Source organism: Sinocyclocheilus grahami, unplaced genomic scaffold (genome assembly GCF_001515645.1).
Source record: "Sinocyclocheilus grahami isolate Dianchi unplaced genomic scaffold, SAMN03320097.WGS_v1.1 scaffold830.1, whole genome shotgun sequence".
NCBI lineage: Eukaryota > Metazoa > Chordata > Actinopteri > Cypriniformes > Cyprinidae > Sinocyclocheilus > Sinocyclocheilus grahami.
The window spans coordinates 295,808-303,313 of record NW_015506009.1 but is presented as its reverse complement, the minus strand read 5'-3'; the positions used below and the strand labels follow the sequence as shown (position 1 = coordinate 303,313).

Here is a 7,506-nt window from a genome sequence, read left to right as displayed (position 1 = left end):
GGCCATCTTCCAGCAGAATGTAGCTCCAGCCCTTATTAAACCCACCTGAACCAGCTAATAAAAGTCTTCAAGATCACTAGAAGTATCCAGACAGGTGTTTTGGAGCTAAACTCTGCAGGAAAGTGAGCCCTGCCCTAAAGCCTGGATGCTCCCCAAAAGTACACATTTTGGACATCTCCCTTAACTGACCCATCCATTTCTGCTATTGGAGTTTCTACTAATGAGCTGATTCAGGTGTGTATCATTATGAAGAGATTGAAAATGTGAGTTGGGATGGCTTCAAGATCCTTAACCACTATAGCATGTGGATATGTTTCTTCTTCTCAAATCCTGGAAGAGGAACTTGGTATAGTGTAATGGTCAAGCTGAACTGTTGTTTTAATAGTACCTGTGTTTGAAGAGGTTTTGCAGTCATTACTGTAATTAATTTTTTGTTAACATGCATTTTTATGGTCACACTTTATTTTAGAGTTCAAATCTCACTTTTAACTATAATTTTTGCATCAAAAAACTCATAATTTGCTGCTTATTAATAGTTAGTAAGGTAGCTGTTAAGTTTAGGCATTGGGTCGAATTATATCTGCTTATAAGTGGTAATAAACAGCCAATATGCATTCTAATAAGCAACTAGTTAATAGTGAGAATTGGTCCTTAAAATAAAGTGTTACCATTTTTACAAAACAGAAGTAACAACTCCAAAACATTTTTAACGTTTCAGCTTTAAGACCATGTAACCAAACAACCAGAAGAGATATACAATATAGTGACTCTTCATCCATCTTCAATCTTTTGGTAAAATAAGGAGGTCATGTAATAAAGAGAATACTATTAGCACACTTTGAACCTGCTCTCTTCTCTAGTATTGGAAATTCACTTCTATTGATCACCCAATAGCTATATTATAGGGACTGAATACTTGATCCCTAATCCCTTTATGGACTGAACTCGATTGAACCATGTCCCTTAATTGTGTGTGTGTGTGTGTGTGTGTGTGTTTCACATGACCACATATACACTCAAACACATTGTGCTGTAGGGCTTTTTACTATAATGGTTCCTATTCTGATAAACTAAAGCAATTGCAGAAATGTCAATAGCCTTATGGTGTTTTGGAACTTGAACTTGAATGAAAGGGTTTTCCTTTATTCCCCGTTGGGTCTACAACTGGATAATTTACCATTTTGTCCACTTTGTCTGATATAAGTGCAGGAAAAAGAGCTGAATGTGATGTAGAAATGTATGATACTTCTCTACAACACCGTTCTCGAAGTACCTCTCATTATTATTCATGAGAAGGTGTGGCCGAACACAGTATTCTAATATTTAATTCACGCTTCTGCACATTCACACCTGTCACCAATGAATTAATTTGGTGTCTTTCACAAGAAACCTGGCGTAACGCTTACTGACATGCCAAGTTTGAATATGCACCTGCGCAAATGTGATTTGAAAGCTGTGTCGGGGGAAAGATTTGCAGCAAACTTACATTTTGGTCTGTTGCTCATAAAAGACTATCGTATAAGAGAAAAGTACATTTAGCATAATAGCATTTTTTTACCCACTTAAGTACATCCTTTTTAATATATAAGTTCATAATTACTTCTATTATCCTTGAAATATGGTTAAAGCGCACTGCTGAATGTATTGACAATTATGGTAACTACAATATTAATTTAATTAATTTACGCAAACTTACATTTTGGTCTGTTGCTCATAAAAGACTATCGTATAAGAGAAAAGTACATTTAGCATAATAGCATTTTTTTACCCACTTAAGTACATCCTTTTTAATATATAAGTTCATAATTACTTCTATTATCCTTGAAATATGGTTAAAGCTCACTGCTGAATGTATTGACAATTATGGTAACTACAATATTAATTTAATTAATTTATGCATTTAGCAGACGCTTTTATCCAAAGCAACTTACAGTGCATTCAGGCTATACATTTTTACCAGCATGTGTGTTCCCTGGGAACTGAACCCACAACCTTTTGCACTGCTATCACAATGCTCTACCACTGAGCCACAAGAACAACATACTTTTTGCAGCAAACTTACATTTTGGTCTGTTGCTCATAAAAGACTATCGTATAAGAGAAAAGTACATTTAGCATAATAGCATTTTTTTACCCACTTAAGTACATCCTTTTTAATATATAAGTTCATAATTACTTCTATTATCCTTGAAATATGGTTAAAGCTCACTGCTGAATGTATTGACAATTATGGTAACTACAATATTAATTTAATTAATTTATGCATTTAGCAGACGCTTTTATCCAAAGCAACTATACATTTTTACCAGCATGTGTGTTCCCTAACACAATGCTCTACCACTGAGCCACAAGAACAACATACTTTAATGTCATTTTTACTGAAGCCTGTATGTTTTATATATAAATTATATATTATAATATTTAAACATATTTGTCATTTGTTATGGTGCAGTTGTAATTAAGTATGTTTCAAATAAATTAAATGTAACACTGAGTAACACTACAGTTAAAATCAAGTTCTTCGGTCATTGTACACATTTCAGTGAACACCTTTGGCTGTTGGGTTGCATCTCACCCTTCGGCTGGGGCCATCTAAGATGTAAAACCAGCCTTATTATACTAGGCCTTCACTAGATTAGGGATTCATGGCACAGACCAAAGGGAAAGACATGGCAGCTCAGTCCAGAAGACTAGTCCAATGTCACAGTCAGCCACAGCACACTGTCTGAGGGGGTCTTAAAGAATATATTCTTCATTAATTTACCCCAACCCCCCTAGCATTTTCTTCCTACTCAGTATCATTTTAATTGCATCTCAATGCTTAACATATATATATATATATATATATATATATATATATACATACATGTTTTTTCTTAAAAATGGCACAAAAACAAAACAAAAAATCAAACCATATGAAACCAAGAGATGTTTCTTGTGGACACTTGATATTCAAATTGTGGACACACAAATCAATAAACAGTATTTTTATTTTTTTAAACAGAGATGAGTCAAAATAGTTTTCTGTGGTAATCGACATTATGCCACAAATGCTTTATGTATCTCTCAGTCTCTCTAAATTGACACTGAGGGATGAAAATGCAACTAAACAGCTGAATTTACAGTAAATTATACTGTGTAGAATAAAAAAAATCATATTATGGCCTACTGGAATATCAAAGATCAGAGGAAGCAAATACAAATCACATTACGGTTGTTTTCGCAGGCTGACACATACTGTATTTGTCCAAAAATAAGCTTATGTCTCTGTAGGGTTTGAATGCTGAGTGCGCTGGAACACACACCTGCAGGACAGCATTCAGCACCTGGACACACACACACACACACACACTGACCCTGCTGGACTCTAGGACACTAAAATAGTCACAGCATGGGAGATTTCTGCTAATTTACCATTGACAACAAACTAAATACCATCAGAGGAGAGAAGGAGGTGTTTTCATTGTAGAAGCTAACCACAACCAAGTGAGATGTAAGATCAAATATAAGTAATGCTGCATGACTGTTGCCGTTTCTCACAAAAATCTGATTTGTGAGATAAAAAAGTCGCAATTATCTTCTGCTTCTGCAAGATACTGTTACTGCACCTTTATACAGCTGACAAGCATCTGACTGAATACACTTTTTGTTAGCAACATATATAACACAGTATGTATATGTTTAATGGCCATGTACCATTGACCGATTGTATAGATCAGATAATCAAGTTGAATCAAGTAATTGGTCCTGCCAACTAAAACACACCAACATCGCTCAGTAAGCATAGAATACTGTAATAAGAATTCAAATGTGACAGTGTGACATTTCAGTGCGTTTCATGTCATTAATATTGTATTAAATCTAATAAGCATAGAATATTTCACAGATATCTCTAATAACATATTGGTTCTCGCAAAACTCTTAAGACATGATGCCATGATCTTTGCAAACTTTAGTAAAACCCTAACCTTAACCTGAGTATAGCATTGGTAGCTGGCATGTAAGGTGAACTCAAGACAAGGGAGAAAAGATCCAAATGATCAAATAAAAACAAAAGTACAGGAAAAACTGGAAAGCACCAAGAAACAAGGAACGAGAAGCAGAAGGTCAACCAAATAGACCGGACAAGGAACATAGGAACGCAAGGTCTACATGTACACTAGAGTAAAACTACAAACTAAAAGACCACATAAAGCAAGAGCACAAAAACACAGAACCAAGACAGTAGCACATTCTTATAGACAGCATTACTGTGTGTCCCAATCAAAGCACACTGCTATTGTTATGTAAGTAAATGTTAGTGTGCAGTTACAGTGTATTCCAGCTTAACAAATAGATTATGCTGTAGACATTTTAATTCTAGTTGCGTTTTATCTGTGCTGCTGAACCTATTGTTGGTTCACTTTTAGCAGTGTGTGTTGTTGGTTTATGTTGTAAGTGTTGTTTTTATTTTTGTTATCATTATTTTATTATAATTTTTTTCACATTTCTCAAAGATATTTCTCAGCAGTTGCTTCACTATTGTGAAAGATCCATCTACAAATGATTATGAATAAGTTACTGGTTGGTTATCATAATGCTAAAGCAAGGAATAGTTTGCCTAACTTAAAATCAGCCAATTAGCTTATTTCATATTCTAGCTTGTCATCATTTTACCAGTGTTTGTCTTTGTCACACTTCTGACTTGGCTACATTAGAAATTTGAGTATGAACATAAAAGCTCCAAGATCGCAAACAAATTGAACACTAATCACAGTTATGGTAACTTCAAAACTATTTCAGTGGTAAACAGTTACATTTCTGTGGTACTGTTTAAGACAACTTTATAATGTGAATTCACAGTAAAACAAGAGCAGTAAATTACTCTGATGTTAGCATCATTCTGCTGTTCATTCACGGTAATGTGTAAGAAAATGACCCGGTGTCCCTTGATTTCACAGTAAATTTCTGACTACACTAATTTATTGTACAATAATTATCTTTATAACCCTGTAAATTATGTAAATTTTTACAGTGCATCCATGATATTTCTGATCTCTGACCTGAATATGTAAAGTCTAGGTAAAGACTAGTGACTCTGTGAGTTGACCAATGGATTCGCTAACGGATAGCATGAGTGTGACATGTCAACTTCTAGCTCGACCAATGATGTGAATTTGAGGTTGGGGCCTTAAGAGTGTTTAGGAAACCTATTTGGAAACAGTCATTACTTTTGCCATTTGCTGCCACTTGTAGTGCAGAATTTACACATAGCGGTCCTGATAAAGCAAAGCACAAATCCGAATGAGTTTGTGGGGAAATAGGAGTAGGAAGCGTGAGGCATGAAGGGGAGAGATGGTGGGCAGTAGAGCACTGTGCAAACACAGAGCTGCCGGGCTGTGAAACAGCATGCAGCAGCGGGATACCTCATTACACACAGCAGGCCTGCAACTGATCGCTATTCATTCTGCTCAGATGAACACACACAGAAGAGACCGGGATTGTGCGTAATCAGGACATGTCATTTAACTATTTAACATTATCACCTCTCTAAGTGTGGCGCACACAATCACACACGTACATCTTCAATTATAAGGGCAGAGGGGAAATGACCAAGTAAAATAGTAAAACATAGTCACTAATACACTGTTACTTATTCCAATTCTGCACATTTCAATTCAATTAATTGCTACATTGCTTGTTAACCATTAACAGTCAGTAGGCCTACTTAAGAGCTATTCACACCAAGAGTTGAATGTATACATATGTATGTATAAGTACGTATATTTTTATCATGTACTGTAAGTTGCACAACAACTGGTTTGCGATACTTCACATGACCAGCGTTTAAAACTAAAATAAGTGTGCCTTTTCACCTCCTCACATATCCATTTTTGTTGTTCCAACTTCTACTTTGAGTAGTTCTTAAATGCAACTGCCCAACTTTGACAAACTTTACAAAATAGTGCAGTCATTATAAAAATTTTGGTTCCTTTTTATTTATTTTTATTTTTATTTTTTAAATCTATTGAACATTGGTGTTTTTAATCACATGGACATTTGTGCCATTTTATAAAATCAATAGGCCACAAGAGACTGAGAGAATTTTTATAATTTACTAAAAATTTACAATAATTTACTTTTAAAAGGCTTTGCTTCACATCTCACCTCACAACAGCACTGAAACTCACAACCAGGATAAAATCATTGTGACTCACATCTTTGTCAGACTTCAAAATAAATCCACTGATTCAGAAACAATGAATATTTCCAGCTCCCAGAGGTGTAAAGTATTGGCTTCAATTATAAGGGCAGAGGGGAAATGACCAAGTAAAATAGTAAAACATAGTCACTAATACACTGTTACTTATTCCAATTCTGCACATTTCAATTCAATTAATTGCTACATTGCTTGTTAACCATTAACAGTCAGTAGGCCTACTTAAGAGCTATTCACACCAAGAGTTGAATGTATACATATGTATGTATAAGTACGTATATTTTTATCATGTACTGTAAGTTGCACAACAACTGGTTTGCGATACTTCACATGACCAGCGTTTAAAACTAAAATAAGTGTGCCTTTTCACCTCCTCACATATCCATTTTTGTTGTTCCAACTTCTACTTTGAGTAGTTCTTAAATGCAACTGCCCAACTTTGAGTGTTGCCATCTAGTGGACACACAAAATAGTGCAGTCATTATAAAAATTTTGGTTCCTTTTTATTTATTTTTATTTTTTAAATCTATTGAACATTGGTGTTTTTAATCACATGGACATTTGTGCCATTTTATAAAATCAATAGGCCACAAGAGACTGAGAGAATTTTTATAATTTACTAAAAATTTACAATAATTTACTTTTAAAAGGCTTTGCTTCACATCTCACCTCACAACAGCACTGAAACTCACAACCAGGATAAAATCATTGTGACTCACATCTTTGTCAGACTTCAAAATAAATCCACTGATTCAGAAACAATGAATATTTCCAGCTCCCAGAGGTGTAAAGTATTGGAGTAAATGTAATTAGTTACTGTACTTGAGTATCATTTCGGGTACTTTGTAGTTATACTGAGTATCAAAGATATTAGCAACTTTTACTCTCTACTTCACTACATTTTTGAATGAGTATCTGTACTCTTTACGCCACTACATTTGAAATGAGTGTTGCAGTTACACATTACATTTTGCATGGACCTAGCTTTTTCTGCAGCAGTTTATTTCTGCTACAAAAGACGTGGTACTGCCTGTTACAGGTCACTGAAAGTACTGCATCTTGTGCGTTTTGCCCTTACTCACCCAAACTTTTCAACAAGGCTACTTTATGTGAATGCAAGTTCCTTAGCAAGTATTTGTGAATCACAGGTGTTTTATGAGATGAGGACATGACTGCAGCCGGCAATGTGGCCCAAACCAGCACATCCATTGCAAGAAGGCTTCGGCTTTTTAATTTGACTCATCCATTATACTGAAAATACCTTTTTGAAAGATATTGTTTTTTGTTTGTTTGTTTGTTTTGTTTTG

At 34.9% G+C, this 7,506-nt stretch overlaps 1 long non-coding RNA gene across 1 annotated transcript in view; it reads right to left on the bottom strand.

Moving 5' to 3' along the window:
- Nucleotides 1-319: 319 nt before the first annotated feature.
- Nucleotides 320-7,506, bottom strand: part of LOC107562622 (uncharacterized) — a 14,070-nt gene continuing 6,883 nt past the window's right edge. Inside the window, exons 2-3 of the long non-coding RNA XR_001606007.1 lie at nucleotides 4,232-4,234; nucleotides 320-330 (exon numbers count right to left, since the gene is read on the bottom strand). This is a non-coding gene — a long non-coding RNA (uncharacterized lncRNA). The remainder of the gene's footprint in view (nucleotides 331-4,231; nucleotides 4,235-7,506) is intronic.